The following is a 23,146-nucleotide window of genomic DNA, read 5'->3' on the forward strand; positions in this document are numbered from 1 at the left end:
AAATTATTAAGTGCTTGCGTATGGAAAGGAATATCATTTCAGCCGGCCGCTGTAACCTTTGCGGTTCTAGGCGCTTTAGTCCGGAACCGCGTTGCTGCTACGTTCACAGTTTCGAATCCTGCCTCGGGCGTGTATGTGTGTGATGTCCTTAGGTTAGTTAGGTTTAAGTACTTCTAAGTCTAGGGGACTGATGAAAAAAATGTTCAAATGTGTGTGAAGTCTTATGCGACTTAAGTGCTAAGGTCATCAGTCCGTAAGCTTACACACTACTTAACCTAAATTATCCTAAGGACAAACACACACACCCATGCCCGAGGGAGGACTCGAACCTCCGCCGGAACCAGCCGCACAGTCCAGGGACTGATGACCTAAGATTTTAAGTCCCATAATACACAGAGGCATTTGAACCATTTGATTTTCATTTCGTAAAATATCTTCTACTCCATAAGGGCGTCTGATACAGCAACCACACCTAAAATATTTGAATTAAATAAAAGACTTGGTTGCAGTTTCTTTTTCTTTTATCAGCAATGCGTTTCGGCTTCGTGAGGCATCTTCAGCTTATCTATAAGGGTACCAAAACAAGTGCGGAGCGAAAGGCTACTTACAACTTCCACAGTAAGCAGATGGCAGTTAAAAGAGTCGAAGTGCGCGAAAGGGAAGCTTCGATTGAGTAGGGAGTGAGACAGGATTGTAGCCTACTCTTGATGTTATCAGGATTGTAGCCTATTCTTGTTGTTATTCAATCGGTAGGTTGAGCAATCAGTAGAGGAAAAAAAGAAAAAGTTGGAGTAGGCACAAAATTTCGGAACTTAGAGGTATGCCGATGACATTGTAATTCTGTCAGATACAGCAAAGGACTTCGAAGAGCAGTTGAAAGGAATGGACCGTGTCTTGAAAGGAGGCTGTAAGATGGACATCGACAAATGCAAAATAAGGATCATTGAATGAAGACGAATTAAATCAGGTGATCCTGACGAAATTCGATCAGAAAACGAGATATTTAAAGTAGGAGATGAGGTTTTTTTTATTTGGGCAGTAAAATAACTGTTAATGGCCATAGTAGAGAGAATACAAAACGTAAAGTGACAATGGCAAGAAAAGCATTTCTGAAGATATTGATTTAAGTGTTAGAAAGTCTTTTCTGAAAGTTTTTGTATGGAGTGTAGCCATGTATGGGAGTGAAACATGGGCGATAAACGGTTTAGACAAGAAGAGGATAGAAGATTTGGAAATGCAGTGCTACAGAAGTATGCGAAAGACTGGGTAGGTGGATTGTGTAATTGTGAAGAGGTACTGAACAGAATTAGGGAGAAAAGAAATTTGTGGCATATCTTGACTAGAAGAAGGGATCGGTTGATAGGACACATTCTGAGACATCAAGGCATCACCAATTTAGTACTTTAGTACTGGAGGGAATGTGAGGCTTTAAAATTGTGAAGAGAGACCGAGAGATGAATACAGTAAGGAGCATGAGAGGACAGAAGGTTTGCAGTAGTTATTCGGCAATGAAGAGGCATTCACAGAGTAGAGCAGCATAGAGAGCTGCATCAAACCAGTTTTCGGATTGAAGACGACAACAGCAACATAACAAGACAAGCAAAATGAAGGGTATGGCCCTAGACTGCACGATTCTAAATGTGAATAAATATTTGTTCCTAACCTCAAAATTTTCCACTTACAACATTTTATAAACATTAAAACAGCTGTGTGCTACACTGGTGCACGCGTCGAATCAGACGAACCCGCAGAGACCTAGTCAAAAGCAACTAGTATAATATCGTGTTACTGCCTGTGTACCTGTTTGACATTAAGTTACAGCGACATCTCTTTGTATTATGTTTAAATGTGTGCTCTTCTTTTTGAGTGTTCGTACCATTGCACCATTTTAGCCTGCCGGTACGACTTTATTAAGCTACGTCTTATTCAGTTTGATTATTTATTTAACATTCTATCGTGCGGGCAAACGATATTATATCAATTTTTGACTCGGTCTCTGCTGGTTCACCTAATTCGACACCTGCTTCAATCTAGCACAGAGGATTTTTAAAACGTTGTGAAAGGGAAATGCCTCCACGGATTCATCTGAATCGATGCTTTCTTCAATCTAGCACAGAACCGTTTTATCATTTTAAAATGTTGTGAAAGCAAAATTTTAACGTTAGTAGCAATTTATTATTCGTATTTAGAATTGTGCATGCTAGGACCATACCCTAATATTTGCTTATCTTGTTATCCCTATAGACACCTTGAAGAGTCTCCTGAAGCTGAAAGGTGTTGTTAATAAAAGAAGAAATTGCAAACAATACTGTTTTCAATTCCAAGATTATCCTCTCAGTGCCTGTCATCTGCATATAGGTTAAAGATTACGCAAAGGGTTTCCGTTTTATAAATCGCATTTGAAAACTAGTTGGTTGTTATGCCGCGTGGAAGAGAAACTTCCACTAACCTCCATGGTACTTGATTACTTGAGGGAGTTGTAGAGGGTAAAACCTATGGTGGAACACAGAGGCAGGAATAGGCCCAAAAAATAATGGAGGACGGCGGGGCACGTGCTACTCTCACATGAAGAGGTTGGCACAGGAAATAAATTCGTGACAACGTATCAAACCATTCAGAAGATCTATGACTCTCCCCCCACCCCCCTCTACCAATGAAAAAAACTGCTTCAGCAGCATCGACTTCAGGCAAGCCGTATGAGACAACCAATATGCGACGTTGTAGCTCGGTGCTCCCGCCAGATGAATTACTCGCGGAGAGTCGTTGTTGACGTCCCATTCCATTTCTCTACGTGTGTCATACCTGTCAGAGCAACTGCGTAGCCGATGACGACTCGGCAAATGAGCGCGCACGATGTCTGCTTTCCGCGGCGGCGGCGGCGGCGGCGGCGGCGGGGGCGGCTTGCAGCGCGGCCCCGGCCGCTTCCGCGCTAATGGCGGCGCTCCCGGGGAGGCGGCCCTGACATAAACGGACAGCCCAATCACTGCTCCCAGCGGGTAAAACGAGCCGCGCGCGCCCTGGGGGTCCCCGGGCCGATACCCGCGCACACCGGCCGCCGCTCTGCTCTGATGACCGCTCAACCAATTTAGCGGAGGAAATTGCGCTGGAAATCAGAGCGCCGGTCGCAAGAGCACGGCACCCCGCGGCCGCCGCCGCCGCCGCCGCCGCACCAGCCCTTCAGGCCGACGCGTCGCATCCGCACCACCACAGAGCCGCGCTCCGGAACACCGCGGACCCCATCAGGTGGCTACTTGCTGATCGCAGGCGGGACCGCCACAGCTGTAGGCAAAATGCGAAACTGACTTTTCCCTGCAGCATACGAGACTACCTTCGAAACGTCACTTTAGTCCGTTCTTCAGAGATAGCGCGGTCAGAACCCACACGCTAGGCAACGAGTGGCGTGCGACACAAACTAAGTGGACGTACTGACATAAGAGTTTTTAGTTTAAAATCACTTCTCCTGCACAACTTCTTCTATTCCATTGACGATTTTTTTAAAAAACTGTTTGCATGAGTAGGAATAAAATGATAATGTCAACACTAATCAGTTACACATATTTTGCAAAAACAGACATAATGTCTTATGGGATAACAGCAGTCAGTGATTTTATAATGTTACTTAAAAACCGTCTTGATTGCAATTTTTTTTTATTCATATGACCGGTTTCGGTTCATTCAGAACCATCTTCAGATCTGATATTTCAGTTACAGGAGTAACCCGTCCAAATCCAGCAATTTTCACATGCTACGTAGCATAAAAAAATTGCAATTAAGACGGTTTTTAAGTAACATTATAAGTTATACATATCCTGTAAAATGAATCGTTGCACATTATTTCCATAATAGAATCGTTTAAGTGATCTATGGAACATGTACCTAGCTAACTACACTCATATAGACTAATATGATACCAACCACTGTTGCTACTGTTATGCTCCAACCTCCATGGCAATTCAGAGGAGTAGTACACTACTGGCCATTAAACATGCTACACCACGAAGATGACGTGCTACAGACGCGAAATTTAACCGACAGGAAGAAGATGCTGCGATAAGCAAATGATTCGCATTTCAGACCATTCACACAAGGTTGGCACCGGTGGCGACACCTACAACGTGCTGACATGAGGAAAGTTTCCAACCGATTTCTCACACACAAACAGCAGTTGACCGGCGTTGCGTGGTGAAACGTTGTTGTGATGCCTCGTGTAAGGAGGATAAATGCGTACCATCACGTTTCCGATTTTGATAAACGTCGGATTGGAGCCATTCGCGATTGCGGTTTATCGTATCGCGACATTGCTGCTCGCGGTGGTCGAGATCCAATGACTGTTAGCAGAATATGGAATCGGTGGGTTCATGAGGCTAATAAGAAACGCCGTGCTGGATCCCAACGGCCTCGTATCACTAGCAGTCGAACCGCATTGCTGTAACGGATCATGCAGCCACATCTCGGCCCATGAGTCAACAGATGGGGACGTTTGCAAGACAACAACCATCTGCACGAACAGTTCGACGACGTTTGGAGCAGTATGGGCTGTCAGCTCGTAGACCATGGCTGCGGTTACCCTTGACGCTGCATCACAGACAGGTGCGCCTGCGATGGTGTACTCAACGACGAACAGGGGTCCACGAACGGAAAAACGTCATTTTTCAGATGAATCCAGGATCTGTTTACATCATCATGATGGTGGCATCCGTGTTTGGCGACATCGCTGTGAATGCACATTGGAAGCGTGTATTCGTCATCGCCATACTGGCGTATTACCCGGCGTGATGGTATGGGGGCCATTGGTTGCACGTCTCGGTCACCTCTTGTTCGGATTGACGGAACTTTGAATAGTGGACGTTACATTTCAGATGTGTTACGACCCGATCCCTGCGAAATCATAAATTTCTGCAGGATAATGCCCGATCGCATGTTGCAGGTCTTGAACGGGCCTTTCTGGATACAGAAAATGTTCAACCGCTGCCCTGGCCAGCACATTCTCCAGATCTCTCACCAATTGAAAACATCTGGTCAATGGTGGCCGAGCAACTGGCTCGTCACAATATGCCAACCACTACTTTTGATGAATTGTGGTATCGTGTCGAAGCTGCATGGGCAGCTGTACCTTTACACGCCATCCAATCTCTGTTTGACTCAATGCCAAGGCGTATCCAGGCCGATATTGCGGCCAGAGGTGGTTGCTCTGGGTACTGATTTCTCAGGATCTATGCATCCAAATTGCGTGAAAATGTAGTCACATGTCAGTTCTAGTGTATTATATTTGTCCAATGAATACCCGTTTATCATCCGCGTTTCTTCTTGGTGCAGCAATTTTAATGGGTAGTAGTGTGTAAGTAATTCACGGTAAAGGTCGAATGTGACGAACTTTCGTAGTACCGTCAGAGAAATACGACCCACCATTGGCCCCCTAAGGCTGCCACCGACTCGCAGAATCAGCATCCGTCATACCTGGAGTAAGATGTGGACCAGCGACTAGCCATTCCTGGCGCCGACCGCAAAGATTTCGCCGCCTCTGCGACGACGAGGTCGGCCAAGCATCCAGCGGTACGTGTTTTTCCTACAGCGGTCACTGCGCCGCGTACCTACACACAACGCCGGAGCAAAACAGGTGGCAACGCAGCGGTGTACGCGCCCGCGAGATGTGGTTGCTTTCCAGTGAAAGTGTACACTTCCCAAATTTGCGCGTCGTATAAAGTGCGACAAGAACTGCGCTCCAGCATTTTATCTGACGTGACACAAAGCTGAAAACACTGTTTTTGAGTCGTCAGGGTCCTTAGCGTTTCGATGCGACCCACCCCCTGTGCTGACTTTTCATTTCCTAATATAATACCAGTCGTGCTGGGAAGTACTGCAGTGTAGCTTCATCCAAGTCGATGAACAGGAATAGACAGGTAATCATATTTGAAGATGGCCTCTAGTGGCTGAAACTGATCATAAAAAATAAATACATGATGTCCCAAAAAATCACCGATAAACGTTAGGCACAGATTTCTTACACAAAAACAAGACAAAGGTTTCTAGTAAAAGAGGGCTCTAAAGCGCATACTTTAACAGATACTAGCACTTATTCATCTCCGATACTATAAAATACGTCTCTACTATTCCAAGCTCCGGACCAAAACAAAAAAAGATTTCTAGTAAACATGGAATCTAAAACGCATAACTTAAGAGCTATGGACACTAGTTCAGCAGAAGATATGTGTTCCACGCTACCGAAGATGAACGACTGCTCATAGCTCTTAAAGTATGAATTTTAGATCTCGCGTTTACTTGACTTTTTTGTCCTTGTTTTAATCAATATTTCCTCCTCCCAAAACACGTAAAGCAAAAACCTTACAGTAGAAGAGATCTGTTTCACAGTACCGAAGATGAACAGGTGATCATACCTCTTTGTTGTGTTGTTGTGGTCTTCAGTCCTGAGACTGGCTTGATGCAGCTCTCCATGCTACTCTATCCTATGCAAGTTGCTTCATCTCCCAGTACCTACTGCAACCTACATCCTTCTGAATCCGTTTAGTGTATTCATCTCTTGGTCTCCCTCTACGATTTATGCCCTCCACACTACCCTCCAATACTAAATTGGTGATCCCTTGATGCCTCAGAACATGTCCTACCAACCGATCCCTTCTTCTTGTCAAGTTGTGCCACAAACTTCTCTTCTCCCCAATCCTATTCGATACTTCCTCATTAGTTATGTGATCTACCCATCTAATCTTCAGCATTCATCTGTAGCACCACATTTCGAAAGCTTCTATTCTCTTCTTGCGCAGACTATTTATCGTCCATGTTTCACTTCCATACATGGCTACACTCCATACAAATAATTTCAGAAAAGACTTCCTGCCACTTAAATCTATATTCGATGTTAACAAATATCTCTTCTTCAGAAACGCTTTCCTTGCCATTGCCAGTCTACATTTTATATCCTCTATACTTCGACCATCATCAGTTATTTTGCTCCCCAAGTAGCAAAACTCCTTTACTACTTCAAGTGTCTCATTTCCTAAGTGTCTCATTTCCTAATCTAATTCCCTCAGCATCACCCGACTTAATTCGACTACATTCCATTATCCTCGTTTTGCTTTTTTAAACCAAGTGTTAGCTATGACTAAGTTGTGCTCTGTGCAAAATTCCAGCAGGCGGTTTCCTCTTTCATTTCTTAGCCTCAATCCATATCCACCTACCACGCTTCCTTCTCTCCCTTTTCCTACACTCGAATTCCAGTCACCCATGACTATTAAATTTTCATCTCCCTTCACTATCTGAATAATTTCTTTTATTTCATCATACATTTCTTCGTCATCTGCAGAGCTAGTTGGCATATAAACTTGTACTACTGTAGTAGGTGTGGGCTTCGTATCTATCTTGGCCACAATAATGCGTTCACTATGCTGTTTGTACTAGCTTACCCGCATTCCTATTTTCCTATTCATTATTAAACCTACTCCTGCATTACCCCTATTTGATTTTGTGTTTATAACCCTGTAGTCACCTGACCAGAGGTCTTGTTCCTCCTGCCACTGGACTTCACTAATTCCCACTATATCTAACTTTAACCTGTCCATTTCCCCTTTTAAATTTTATAACCTACCTGTCCGATTAAGGAATCTGACATTCCACGCTCCGATCCGTAGAACGCCAGTTTTCTTTCTCCTGATAACGACATCCTCTTGAGTAGTCCCCGCCTGGAGATCCGAATGGGGTACTATTTTACCTCCGGAATATTTTACCCAAGAGGACACCATCATCATTTAATCATACAGTAAAGCTGCATGCCCTCGGGAAAAATTACGGCCGTAGTTTCCCCTTGCTTTCAGCCGTTCGCAGTACCAGCACAGCAAGGCCGTTTTGGCTATTGTTACAAGGCCAGATCAGTCAAACATCCAGACTGTTGCCCTTGCAACTACTGAAAAGGCTGCTGCCCCTCTTCAGGAACCACACGTTTGTGTGGCCTCTCAACAGATATCCCCGGTTTTGGTTGTACCTACGGTACGGCTATATCGCTGAGGCACGCAAGCCTTCCCACCAACGGCAAGGTCCATGGTTCAGGGGTACCTCTTAACGTGTTTACTAGACATTTTTTCCTTACTCTGTATAAGGTACCTGTCACTAAAGTTTGTCGGTGTTTTTTTTTGTTTTTTTTGGACAACCTGTATGTTGTGGCCTAGACTGTGTTACTCAGACACATCGAAGTAAACAAGTAAACAGAATTTCATCGCTCTCCAAGAAATGAAAAACTCTCTTCTAATCCGAAATTCAGTTGGTTTAACAGACGAGTATCATGATAGATAAATGGCTAGGCCGCTGACGAAGCACCATCAGTCTTTTTGCAACATCTGAATAATCCCTAGTGTCTTTCACAACCTCATGTTCTCCACGCAGAAATTCACACAGTTGCATTAAAAAAAAAATGGTTCAAATGGCTCTGAGCACTATGGGACTTCACTTCTGAGGTCATCTGTCCCCTAGAACTTAGAAATACTTAAACCTAACCAACCTAAGGACATCACACACATCCATGTCCGTGGCAGGATTCGAACCTGCGACCGCAGCGGTCGCGCAGTTCCAGACTGTAGCGCCTAGAACTGCTCGGCCACTCCAGCCGTCACAGTTACATCAATCATAGTTTTTGTTTGCGTCGTATGATAAAATAATACAAAGATTTTACGACACAATTCTTCTTCTAGAAGAAAGCACAATCCCTGCAATTAGGTCGACTAAGCACTTTTCTTTTGGCAACTTACTTTCCAAGGCGCTGGAATCCCCGTTTTATCAGTTGTAACGAGAATATTAAAAGACTACTGTAGGAAAAAAGTCCCAGCACAACTCACGCAGAAGCCGTATTCAAAAATTATGTAACTGCGTCCAAACAGGCCTTGGAAGGCCCTACGGTACCGACCGGCCGCCGTGTCATCCTCAGACCACAGGCGCCACCGGATGCCGATACGGAGGACTTGTGGTCAGCACACCGCTCTCCCGGCCGCATGTCAGTTTCCGAGACCAGAGCCGCTACTTCTCAATCAAGTAGTTCCTCAGTTTGCCTCACAGGGGATGATTGCACCCCGCTTGCCAACAGCGCTCGGCAGACCGGATGGTCACCCATCCATGTGCTAGCCCAGCCCGACAGCGCTTAACTTCGGTGATCTGACGGGAACCGGTGTTACCACTGCGGCAAGGCCGTTGGCAAAAATTACGTAAATCCTCACAAAACTTGGTGATGAGAACAAGGTCTTAACTACGTCTCTTATAAACCAGAGAGATATTGATAATTTTTACTTTTTGGACCGACTGACTGCAACTGAATGAAACACAATTTTAGTTTCATACGCGTTTCGCCTTTATTCTCCGTAAGGCATCTTCAGTGGCCTGAAATATGTACATATTTTTACTATTTAGTTTACATTTTGGGGAAATGTACCTATAGGTTATAAACAGTTCTGGTGGTTGGTTTTTGCTATGATGTAACAATATTTGAAATTCCACTTACAGGTTGCGTGGGCGATTTTCTACATATTACGTTTCTGTTCCATTCTTGGTCTCGTTCCTCCTCTTATAATTGCGACTTCGGGTTTTTTCCACATTTCACAGCACTAGGAACTGAACACTTGCTGTGATGCAATGTTTAGATTTGTGTTGCCGACTGTCGGATGTTATTGTCAAAGATCGAATATTATTGACAACTTTCGAGTGTAAAAATTATCAGTATACCGTAATGTTACACGCAACTGAGGGATATAGGACTCGATAGTTGCAGAGAAAGTCACTTCGTAAATTAATTCGCAGAGTGAATTTATTACACACACACTGAAAGAAGAAGTGAAGTAAATCATTGAGAAACCATTAAATTCAAGGTCAGTAATATTAATTCTAATAGAACAGTAAAATAAATCGCTGCCCACTGATACCGTAAGTGACAACATATCTTTAGACACGAGAAGAATTGTACCCTTACAATAGCATCCGGAAACTACGTGCATAAAACGTTCACACCACCCATCATAATACCGTCTGACGCTGACTTCAGCTGCAAGTACTTTGTAGCTGAAAAAGAAATGAACCTTATAAGCACGTAAAAAAAAATACGACAGTTGTAGTCATCTGTGGTGGGGACAGTAAACAATGTGAACAAGTTGATGACACTGGACACAAAAATGCACGCATAAAATTCTTTCTGTTATCTCCCACGAATCGTCGAGGGATGTTAATAGACATTTATAAAATTTCTCACAATAAAAGTACCAGCAACGATGCAGCCCATTATCTGTCTAACTGCATCGCAATCCCGAAATTCTATCGCAATCGAAAAGCAAATTAAATAAAGTCTGTTCGGCAAAATGAAGTTAACTTTTGCCGCTGAGAAAATGAAGTATCGGCGTGCGGTTGTCGCTAGTCTGTCGTTTGCTCTCTACATACACTCGCAATTTGGAGCGAAATTCATTTTGCAGAAACGATTTTGCTTACAGCCAGCGTCAGCGCGTCACAATAGGTGTTTTATTTTCCACGTGTTTCGCTGATACGTCGCATTCAGCAGAACAGTAGAGTGAGACACGCATAGTTCTAATTTTGCTGGACCGAAATTGTTTTACGCTTCAGTCGAACGTCGGCAACAACCATTTTTACTCATTTTATAGCTATCGCTGCAATCAAATGGAAGCCTGCATCACTAATCAGTGCTGCAATTGCGGCTATTCATGATTCCCAGCTACATACAAAAAATGTCTGCGTTCTAGCAGCGTCAGCGTTGATAACAAAGGAAGAAATCGGTGTGCTACTTTACTGCAAATATTCAGCGAAATCGCGATTCAGTAAACTTTATGTCGTTGATGTGTTATTGAATAATCTTCGTTCTTTAGTATATGTTGTTAATTAGCCCAAAGATTCGAAACAGGGAATGAATTATGCAATTACAAACTGGGGTGAAGAAATTGGCACAGGCGAGGAAGTACCAGAGGAGCGTAGTCTGATGATACAAAAAAAAGAGCATGGCGCTATTTAATTTGCTAATTTTATTAGTGTACGGCGACTATGTCGAAATACTTTTTTGACAGTTATATTTTTTCACAAGTCCAATTTAAAAAAGGCAGGGCTGACAGGTCCACATCTAACCATCTGTTTAATTCTCGTAAGTCATAGGTATTCGTACTTGAATTATAGGCAGAAGAATGGAAAGACAGGTAGATTCGACCTCTGGAACGATCCATTTTTGTTCCGGAGAAATGTAGGACCCCATGAGGCAATACTGACCAGATGACTTACCTTAGATGACAGACTTAAGTACGGAACGTCTACGTTTAGAGCATTTCTAGATTTAGAGAAAGCTTTCTACGCTGTTTACTGGAAAACATTATGAAATCCTGACCGTAACACGGATCAAATGGCTCTGAGCACTTAACATCTGTGGTCATCAGTCCCCTAGAACTTAGAACTACTTAAACCTAACTAACCTAAGGACATCACACACATCCATGCCCGAGGCAGGATTCGAACCTGCGACCGTAGCGGTCACGAGGTTCCAGACTGAAGCGCCTAGAACCGCACGGCCACACGGGCCGGCAACACGGATCAAAACACAAGGAGCAGAAGATACTCTACATCTTTTAAGGGAGGAGACTGCAGTTATGACTCGCAGGACTGGAAAAGGAAGCAGTCGTTGAGAACGTAGTGAAACAGGGGTGTAATCTATCCCCAGTGTTATCCAAAATGTACACTGAGCAAGTACGTAAAACGAAAGCAAAGAGAAAACTGGAAAGGAAGTTAATTTACAAGAAGAAGAAATAAAAACATTGAGGTTTCACCGATGACATTATAATTTGCCACAGACGGCAACGGGCATGGAAGATCCGTGGAACGGAATGTGTACTGTCTTGAAACGAGATTATAAGATGAATAGTAACACAAGTTCACATGGTTGACATAACTCTATGCACTATGCGACTTAACATCTGAGGTCATCAGTCCCCTAGACTTAGAACTACTTAAACCTAACTATCCTAATGACATCACACACACCCATGCCCGAGGCAAGATTAGAACCTGCAACCGTAGCAGCAGCGCGGTTCCGGACAGAAGCGCCTAGAACCGCTCGGTCACAGCGGCCGGCTAGCAAAAGTGAAAGGAGTATAATGGAATGCCGTCAAATTGAAGTGATGCTGAAGGAATTAGGGAACGAGAGACTAAAAAAAATGTTAAGAGCTGCATTGTGCAATACATAGCTGAAACGGTATATTTTATTAGAGACGATCGATTTCGGTCTAGGGTCAGACTATCATCGGGCCCACTGTAACAAAGAAGACTAAAGATACATAAAACAAAGGATGTAACATTAACGTAAGCAGCTGTTACGTGAAAGCGCATTAAATACATCACATATCAATGTAACAAAGCACTTACAATGCCATTCAGCTATGCATTTGCGTAATTGGAATAACAGTCGTCAGATGTACATCGTTCCATCATTGATATGAGCGGTAGCCTATATAGGTAATATTATGTCCACTTAACCTCACAGACGTTTTCCCGTGGCATACGTATGCTCTGAACAGAGTAGGTCAGCGACTATTCAGTGAAGCATTTAAGGCAGTGTAGAGATGTACCAACTATTGAACAGATCAACTACCAGTACCACGCCGATGTTAACATCGCACAAAATAACAAACTCAAAATGCATCTCTTATGTTACAAAACTAATAATTTAGGCAATAACCATTTTCATTTTATGGTTATTGTATAACATTAGTGGTAATTCAGAGAGACACACTTTAGTCTAACAAACCCCCGAAAGTCCTATACGTAGTACTCACACAGATGACATCGTCGTGACATACAGTGTCAACTAAAATACGTATATTTTTTCCCATCGGAATACATCCAGATATGATATGTATGTTGTCATTATTAGTGATGTGTTGCTGATATCGATGATGGGACGATGTAACCTGATAAATGTTATTTCAATTACGCAAATGCATAGCTGAGATGGTTATATAAACCTTTGGGAATTTTCTCGTAAAAAATTCGGAGGTATTACTTTTCAGAACGCCCTCATTTGTGATAACGTATTGAGTAGAATCCGAAGCAGACGCCACAGATTCCCTGAGCATTATGATAATGTAATGACAACTTAATTGAACAAATTTAAGAAAGACCACACCGAGAACTGTTGAAGAATCTTTGACGTAGTCTTCGGTTCGATGTAAGTTTCCCTGGTGCGTGAATGCATGTCACCTGGATGGCAGTAATATGCTGAGTTGCGCAGCGCCTCATATGGATTAGCATAAGGTTATTTAAGGCAGGAGAAAAAGATGGAAAATGACGTCCACAGAACTTCCCCATGTGCAGCAACGAGGAAATTGCACTGTTCTACATGAACTGTCTTATTTCAGTCTATTCTTCAAACCGAGCGAGGTGGCACAATGGTTCAACACGGGACTGATATTCTCGGGGACAGTAGTTCCAGCCGGCCGCGGTGGCCGAGCGGTTCTAGGCGCTACAGTCCGGAACTGCGCGACTGCTACGGTCGCAGGTTCGAATCCTGCCTCGGGCATGGATGTGTGTGATGCCCCTAGGTTACTTAGGTTTAAGTAATTCTAAGTTCTAGGGGACTGATGACCTCAGATGCTAAGTCCCATATTGCTCAGAGTCATTTTTGAACAGTGGTTCCAGCTCTATCCGGCCATCCAGAGTTAGGTTTTGCATGGTTTCCCTTCCATGTCCTTTCCGAGCTTCTGGTTCATAAAAGACTGAAGTGGGATTTTCCTAGGAACATGAATTTTGCGCTGTGCGAACAGGAAATTTAGTTCAGCGTCGGTATGTAAGCAAAATTTAAATACGTAACGCACTTGTGTTTCCCAGGAAAGTGAAGTCGGAAGCTCATTAACCAATCAGTCCATATGTGCTGTCTAGTAAGAATCTTCAAACAAAATATTGTTACTTTAACCAAAGTGCTAATATACTGTACACTAAAGGTGGGTTGTGTGGCAGTTATAGAAAAAATTTATGGAAGCAAATCAGTTTCGTTTCAGGTTCATTACTACAGGAGAATCATGCAGGTCACTGGCATTTGCCTGGAGCCTCACTCCATCAGCTACATGAACGTTTATACTACAGCTACTGACAGCTCTTCGAAAAAAAGCTTGTACGCTATTTCTACCTCGCTAAGCAGACTGGGAATGAAAAGCGTAGGAGTTTAGGACAGATAGGGGTTTCAATAACTGTGATACGGCCCTTCATGGAAAGCATGTAAAATGGGTGGCATCCGCAAATGCTGTAAGTTTGATCTTCAACTACAAACTATATTTTTCTATTATGCTTCTTGTCATGGTTGACGACAACTGCTCGTTTTTGGTTACTGATGTGGGTTCGTATAGCATGGCGGAGTGATGCATTAATATTTAGAAAACTGAAATTGGGACGTTTGGTACAACATGAAACTACGTTTCCTTCCCCACCACATCTCCCTTACGCAAGGCTCTTGCTGCAACGTGTTATACAGACTGCGCGAACATGACATGAAACGGTATTCAAAAAGCAACTGTTGGTAGATGCAAGAGAACGAGTAGAGCGAGGTGAGCTCCAGAAAGCGACTTCCGAATAATGTGTGCCGCTTTCGGAATTTTCTTCACTCCAATAAATACAGAGACTGAAACTGCGAAACTGATAATTGCTTTGTGTTGTTATTTAAGTTATATGCTCAGAGAGAAATACTTGTCTGCTAACCGACATGGCACTGATGAACTGGAAATCACCCAGAAGTTTCCTCAGGAAAACATCAGGTAGAGGCAGCTTTGCTCTATCCTAAGGACTTGATGTGGGTAGCCGACTCACAGATTATTTCAGTAGCAGAACTTAAGTTTGCTCTCACTGATTACAAAAAACTACGAACCGGTCTTTTCTTATCAACATGTTACTACAGTTCTGTTCTTCCCGATGCATATGTATTTCTTATGTGATTGCCTTCGTCGTCTTTTAGTAAAGACGGTAGTAAAAACGTAATAACTTAGATACTGATAGTACTGCAGTATTTTGAATTTTATGACAGTTCTGTATTATAATTTGTTAGAATAAAGCGTTATTAAAATCTATAACTAAAAATATTACCAGCAGAAATAATAAATATTGAAAATAAAAAAGCATTAATAACGAATAAACAAATGAAGGTCAAATATGGAGTTTTGTGATGAACAAACATTATTTTATTATTTACTAATTCTTCTTGTTGACAAGTTTCCCAAATTCTATTCAAATCACCTCTCTCTCCATTTTATTTTTAAAATCTAGATTCGTCATGTCGTGTACACAGATATGTACAGACACCACAACTTCCTGTGCATTGAAACGCCCTTCCGGCTTTTAGTACATTTTGTACCTATTTCTCATACGAACTTTATCTGATTTGCAGCAGTTGCTTCACTAGAACTCAGCGTACAAACTTCATAACCGGTTGGCCAGTCACACCTGATGTAAAGTGCTGTCGGGAAACACATCCGGTATTTTGTCGATGTCGAGACGACGACGCACTGCTTTTTACGCGGTGTAAATTCCTGTCCCTAGGTAAACCAAGCTTAGTCTTCCTTATATTTCCCGTAGTTCTGCTGCACTGCCTCTTTTTGATTGTTTCTGCTTTACCGTTATTGTGACTATATAGCTGATAAACTGCACTTTTTACATTTTTATTCTTTTACCCTTGCATCCTCACGCTTCTGTTATCGAAAGGTTTCAGCTGTAGGCCAATAGGTATGGTATTTATTTCCCATCGTTCATCCTGATCATTAGCTCATCCAGCCAACTATAGACAGACCTATGGTTAAATGTGGAAACTCGGTCACGATACAGTTTGTCATATTTCACGTAATCAATTAATATAGCAATGTAAATGTCGCGTTAAGTGGAAAGAAAACTCCTAGAACTGATCAAGCATCGAATCTTTGAATTTATTGTATGACAGTGGCAGTGACATCCAGCCACAGAGCGTGTCAACTCTGGCAGAAGTAAAACGTTAAATGAATTCAACACGGGGTGATAGCTTCTAAAGCTCTGTAATCTCTCAGCTTTCCTCGACGCGACTGATTAATGGTGTGCTTTTGCTTGTGCAGCCGAATCCTTGTTTCCATTGTTTTGCACAATATTGGCGACCTACCTAGTATTCTTCTTCATGTGCTCCGAGGTATTTAATTATGCATACTCACTGCCGGGTCGGTGACCAGTATGTGAAGTCTTTGTTTCTCGGGGCCCGCTCTGTTATTCCTCGAAACGCACATTCTGTCAGAATTTTCCACCTCTGATGGAGGAGATCGCTCAAGAGATCTTCACAATTTGAGTGCTGAATACCAAATCTTGCTTAAATTGTAATTTCCCTCCCAGTTCATTCCGTTTTGCGACGTCTTCGTTTCGATAAACTCCTTAATTACATTGTCACAGAAATTCGTTGAGAACACGATACTGATCTCGCCGTATTTCATTTCCTGACCATGCTCTAGGCAGTGTTCGGTGACAGATGATTTGCTCGTTGGTTTTAGTCGAATGTAGCGCTGAAGTTCCTGTTACCCCATTTCGACTGTTCAAATGGTTCAAATGGCTCTGAGCACTATGGGACTTAACATCTGAGGTCATCAGTCCCCTAGAACTTAGAACTACTTAAGCCTAACTAACCTAAGGACATCACACACATCCATGCCCGAGGCAGGTTTCGTACCTACGATCTTAGCGGTCGCGTGGTTCCAGACTGAAGCGCCTAGAACCGCTCGGCCACAGGCGCCAGCTTTCGCCTGTTCTAATAGTGCATAGGCAAGCACACTCCATAATGACGGGAAACTAGAATCGAGTCGAAGGCCTTTTCGTTATTTCGAGTTGCACCTAACCCGGGGACCGAGGTTGTTTTGCGAGCGCTCCACGTACTTGCCTGCACTGAAGCGTGCCCTGGAAACGTCACGATTCTTGCTATAAGCTCAGACTGAATTCCCCGCTGAGCGCTTCTCTGATCTGATAGCAAATTCGGGGGAAACTAATTAATGACGTAGGGCTTATCTGGAAGTACTGCTATTACCGTGAACAGTGGGGTGCTTCGAGGACCGGTATTCCCTGTGCCTGCAATATTTTGTCCACGGGCCGTTACTTTACTCTCCCAGGGGCGATGTTTCACCGCGAGGACTGACAGATCTCCAAGTACTGCAGGGCAACTTTTTTTTTATTTGTTATCTATAAATGCTTTGCTCTTGATTACATCATAAACAAGAGGTGGAATAAAACTGAAGTGGGAGAGCTTCTTGTAACGCAATGTCGACGCCTCGTCAGCAGTAGAAAGTCACCGCTATCCACATACCATCGCCAGTTGACCGGGTGTGCCGCTTTGAGCCTTTGTCTTTGTAGGTACACTTCTTCCCCGCTGATTCTGTGCCATTCCATTCCAGTTCCTTCCAGATGCTGTTTCACTTGAGTGATGATGTGTTTCCTGTGCTGGTCACTAAGTGCCTTGCCTTCAGTTTTTTTTTTTTTCAACTATTTCTCCGCTATCCTTCCTTGACCCTTCCTATTCACAGGTCCAAAACATCTCAGCCTTAAAGTTCTTATATTTTCCCATAGTTGCTACTGAGCTTGTGTTTCTTGACGAATCTTTTTATTCCCCATCTTACGAGGCCTTGTTTGGAGAACTGAACTCAGGGTGTTCGTTTCTGCAGGCTGGAATCTACCACCGTCTCTATCAACAGTACAGATTTCCTGGACGTATATAGTTATCGACAAAAAAATAAAAGCGTACCCGATAACAGGGTTCATTGCATCTTAAGGGGATCTACACTCCTGGAAATTGAAATAAGAACACCGTGAATTCATTGTCCCAGGAAGGGGAAACTTTATTGACACATTTCTGGGGTCAGATACATCACGTGATCACACTGACAGAACCACAGGCACATAGACACAGGCAACAGAGCATGCACAATGTGGGCACTAGTACAGTGCATATCCACCTTTCGCAGCAATGCAGGCTGCTATTCTCCCATGGAGACAATCGTAGAGATGCTGGATGTAGTCCTGTGGAATGGCTTGCCATGCCATTTCCACCTGGCGCCTCAGTTGGACCAGCGTTCTTACTGGACGTGCAGACCGCGTGAGACGACGCTTCATCCAGTCCCAAACATGCTCAATGGGGGACAGATCCGGAGATCTTGCTGGCCAGGGTAGTTGACTTACACCTTCTAGAGCACGTTGGGTGGCATGGGATACATGCGGACGTGCATTGTCCTGTTGGAACAGCAAGTTCCCTTGCTGGTCTAGGAATGGTAGAACAATGGGTTCGATGACAGTTTGGATGTACTGTGTCCCCTCGACGATCACCAGAGGTGTACGGCCAGTGTAGGAGATCGCTCCCCACACCATGATGCCGGGTGTTGGCCCTGTGTGCCTCGGTCGTATGCAGTCCTGATTGTGGCGCTCACCTGCACGGCGCCAAACACGCATACGACCATCATTGGCACCAAGGCAGAAGCGACTCTCATCGCTGAAGACGACACGGTTCCATTCGTCCCTCCATTCACGCCTGTCGCGACACCACTGGAGGCGGGCTGCACGATGTTGGGGCGTGAGCGGAAGACGGCCTAACGGTGTGCGGGACCATAGCCCAGCTTCATGGAGACTGTTGCGAATGGTCCTCGCCGATACCCCAGGAGCAACAGTGTCCCTAATTTGCTGGGAAGTGGCGGTGTGGTCGCCTACGGCACTGCGTTGGATCCTACGGTCTTGGCGTGCATCCGTGCGTCGCTGCGGTCCGGTCCCAGGTCGTCGGGCACGAGCACCTTCTGCCGACCACTGGCGACAACATCGATGTACTGTGGAGACCTCACGCCCCACGTGTTGAGCAATTCGGCGGTACGTCCACCCGGCCTCCCGCATGCCCACTATACGCCCTCGCTCAAAGCCCGTCAACTGCACATACGGTTCACGTCCACGCTGTCGCGGCATGCTACCAGTGTTAAAGACTGCGATGGAGCTCTGTATGCCACGGCAAACTGGCTGACACTGACGGTGGCGGTGCACAAATGCTGCGCAGCCAGCGCCATTCGACGGCTAACACCGCGGTTCCTGGTGTGTCAGCTCTGCCGTGCGTGTGATCATTGCTTGTACAGCCCTCTCGCAGTGTCCGTAGCAAGTATGGTGGGTCTGACACACCGGTGTCAATGTGTTCTTTTTTCCATTTCCAGGAGTGTAACTGTACCATAGAAGAGTGGTTAAATATCTCGAGCTGCGATATTATTAAAGTGTTGAAAGTGAGTACGTTTTCTAAATTCTCTCCATCTAGCTCGTGGTTCACATGCACTCTCTGTCTGCTGACTAGCTTCACAGTTGATATTCTGTAGCTTATTTTCAGCCCAAACTGCTTCAGTTGGTGATTCCACATTTCTCACGCACTTCTCCTTCTTCTGAGCTTTACCATATCACTACACTACCTGCATAAGATGCTGAATTCATCGTCAATCTTACTCCCCTCATTTCGTCATCCATCACATAATGATTCGGATTTGTGACAGTGCGCTATCCTGTTGCACTCCTTTGCTTATGGTAAACCAATCAGAATGACCATCTCCTTTATGGGTGGAGCTCTCTGAAAGTCGTTGTACAACAGTTTTATTTAAATGATAAGACTCTCTGGTGCATTCCTCCTTACCAGACATTTCCATTGTATGTCTCTGGCTAGCAGTCGCAAGATACTGCTGACATTTCTCATTAGCGGAACATTAAGTATAACTTTCATCTCTTCGCTCTTAATGTACGAAAGTAATTTAAAAAATGAAGAACGAGCACTCATATAAAGATCTTTATTGACAATGCTACCTCAATAAAATACACAGAATCTGCCACACTCAGTGACACGTTCGTCGTATTTCTGTTGCAGTTTAACCCACTATTGTAGGACTTTTTTTTAGAAAACCAATTTCAGTGAAAAAAAATCTGAGGGTAGGGGTCTGACACACAAAATACTATGTAACAGCTTTAACATAATTTTTTTAATTTAATTTTTATTAATTATTAACAGTTCGGTTACGGAGACATAGAAACGCAACTGTGCTATCATTAAACATCACTTCATATACCTTAAAAATCTAATAAGATGTGACCTAAGTGGCAGAAATAATTCACTCTTTCAGCAACTTTCGCAAGTGTTTTCGTACACTCGACCTTCAACAAAGATTATCGTTTTTGAACTGTATCTGCTAACATAATGGCGCTAAACACGGTCTAGTTGTAGGCAACCAGATAGTGTGCGTAGCCAGACGGCAATACCATGGATAAACGAGTGGTTGCCTTAACATTATACGTAAATTTATGCTTTGTTGTCAAGTGGCAACATCATGCAATACAGGTTCAAAAAATACCTTCCCGTACCATGTGGCGATCTGGTGGTTTAATCAGTCGATGCTATTTGTACTCCGCTAGTAGAAAATGCAAAAAGCAAAATAGTCCCAAGTACACGAAATACTGCTTTTTTTCCTCAGTGTGATAGGTATGTAAAGGTCATCATCCGAAAGTAATACGCCTAAAATTAAGTGCATTCTCTTTTGCTATACTCGTGCAATACGTCTGCGCTACTTCCCTTTGTCACTATTTATTATAGAGGATGTAAACATGTGCATATCCGTTTGTCCTCACTGGCCGACTAGGGAGTCTGCTTGTCGAAGCACTGAAATCTGCGTCAGCTTATTAATGTAGCCTAGACGAATTGTTTTAGCAGCTGCTCGGTAGCTTTCCTCGAGCGTCAGATCAGAGTGGTGAGAAAGTTCCGCTTGGCGCAGGGCCTTAACAGCAGGCGGGACCTCCGAACAGGCCAGATAATTGATACCTGCTTAAGAACCGACATCCTGTAACGATAAAGCGCGTCCGTAGTTAGTCACGTTGTTACATTAGCATTTTGTGGACATGATTCACCGACGGGAGCAGAATTAGGAGGACATGTTTGCATGTGGGCTATAGTTTGGCACGCCAACCGGTTCAGCTTTCGCCCCGCGTGACTCATTTTTGTGTTCCTCACTAACTAGTTTTCCGGCACAGACCCCGTCCCGCACACCTTACTCCAGTGACCATTCATTCACTTTCCTCTTACCCAGTGACATCACAGTCGCGGTTCTTTCCCTTTCCCCAGAGACGATTGCTCTGCCAAGGAGAAACGGTACCTGCTTCCCGCGAACTATTCAGCGTATCTGCTAAACGCAAACGTGAAATTAATTAGCAGCTCACAGGACGAAAGTGTTAGGACGCGAAAGATGTGACTCGTGGTGGACACTGTAGCGAGCCCAGGAAAATTTGCTTGAGGCCGGCAAGAGCTTAGCGTTATTAGATCAGACACTACGCTTCTCCAAACATGCACTATGCATGCTTCTGCTGTGGCAGGATGTAATTGTGTCCGCCTGCAACTTTAGTAAGGAACGTAAGTCAAACTACAGCGTTATCCGAACATCTCAGTTAACAGTTTCAATAGGACATTGTTTTCTTATCATAAATGAAAATAAACAAACAAACAAAACAGAATTTTAGCGACAGCATCTGTATAAACTTACATAATATCCATTTTATTTACTAGTTTGTGCTAAAGTCTTAACGGAATTTTGTAAGTTATCCACATGGAAGCATTGGAAATGTTACAAGTTACGGAAATTATTACGTGACTATAAAACCACAACGTCAAATTACAAAATACTGGTGTGCAAAACGGGCCAACAGCCTTGCCGCAGTGGTAACAGCGGTTCCCGTCAGATCACCGAAGTTAAGCGAAGTCGGGCTGGGCTAGCATTTGGATTGGTGACCATCCGGTCTGCCGAGCGCTGTTGGCAAGCGGGTTTCCCTCAGCCCTTGTGAGGCAAACTGAGGAGCTACTTGGTTGAGAAGTAGCGGCTCCGGTCTCATAAACTGACATGCGGCCGGAAGAGCGATGTGCTGACCACATGCCCCTTCATATCCGCATCCAGTGATGCCTGCCCCTCGATATCTGCATAAAGTTATGCCTGTGGTCTGAGGCGGCCGGTCGGTCCCGTTGGGGGCCTTCATGGCCTGTTCGAGCAGAGCTTAGTTTTTAGTTTAGATGTGCAAAACAATGGCAATTTTCGCATGGCATCACTGCCAAGTAACCCAGCTCAATGAAAGTTGGACTAAGCATAGGAAGAACTCCTATAGTACACTGCAGTACCTTACAGAATTTTCACTGAAAGAAATACAGAACGGGATGAACATAAATGACACTCTTATTCAAAGAAAATAATTACTCGGAAGCCACTGCGATTCATGACCATGTGTGTTGCCATGCTGGCCACAAGATTGTGCTAGGGCGTTCTGTTCGTCCACCTGCACGGTTAATAACTGCTTGTGGATTTTTGGTAATATGTTTCCCCAAAACATACCATCCTGTGGGATTTAAATTGGAGAATAACCAGGCATGTCCATTCGCCGAATATCCACACGTTTCAAGAGCTTGTCCACTTGCACTGTTCGATGTGGTAGCGCATTGTTACAATTAAGAATGAAGTCTGGGCCGAATGCACAATTAAAAGACGCGTATGGAGATGGGGTACAGCGTCACAGTATCGTAGATCTGTGATTGTGCCGTGTTCAAAGATTTGGAGGCCAGTACGCCAACATTATGCCTTCCCAAACCATAACATCTGAACCACCAAAACTATGTTGGACAACATTCCTGGCTGGGGTGCATTACATGTTCCCACATCTCGTCACGTGCGGGTGTATCCACAAGAGCTATTTAGCAACATTATGGTCAGCATGGGAGCACGTTGCAAAGCCTGCATTGTATTAAAAACTATGTCCGGCCTTGTGTAATATCCAGGGTATCACCATGAATCGCTGTGACTTAAGAATAATTACTGTTTGTATAAAAGTGTCATTTATTTTGGTCTCATTGCGTATGTCTTTTAGTTACCTTTTATACTATACTATACTATACTATACTATACTGTAGCAGTTCGTTTTATTTGTGGTCCATACTTCATAAAGCTATTTTACTTGGCAGTGACACATTATGCAAACGTTACTGTCGTTCGTAAGTTACGCACACCAATGTATATAACATCGTCACTGTCAAATTATAGCATGTAACATAGTCACTATCAAATAATAGTATTTAAGTTCATCATTTGCTTGT

The 23,146-nt window shown here is 43.8% G+C and overlaps 1 protein-coding gene and 1 pseudogene across 1 annotated transcript in view; one reads left to right on the forward strand and one right to left on the reverse strand.

The window, feature by feature from the left end:
* The window catches only part of LOC126335350 (protein lozenge-like), a gene marked incomplete at its 3' end in the record, with an annotated part of 654,398 nt that overhangs the window by 414,197 nt on the left and 217,055 nt on the right, over positions 1-23,146 (forward strand). The gene's annotated exons all lie outside the window — the stretch shown is intronic.
* LOC126337389 (5S ribosomal RNA) lies at positions 9,077-9,194 on the reverse strand (annotated as a pseudogene).

The sequence above is a fragment of the Schistocerca gregaria genome, chromosome 2, assembly GCF_023897955.1.
Source record: "Schistocerca gregaria isolate iqSchGreg1 chromosome 2, iqSchGreg1.2, whole genome shotgun sequence".
Taxonomy (NCBI): domain Eukaryota; kingdom Metazoa; phylum Arthropoda; class Insecta; order Orthoptera; family Acrididae; genus Schistocerca; species Schistocerca gregaria.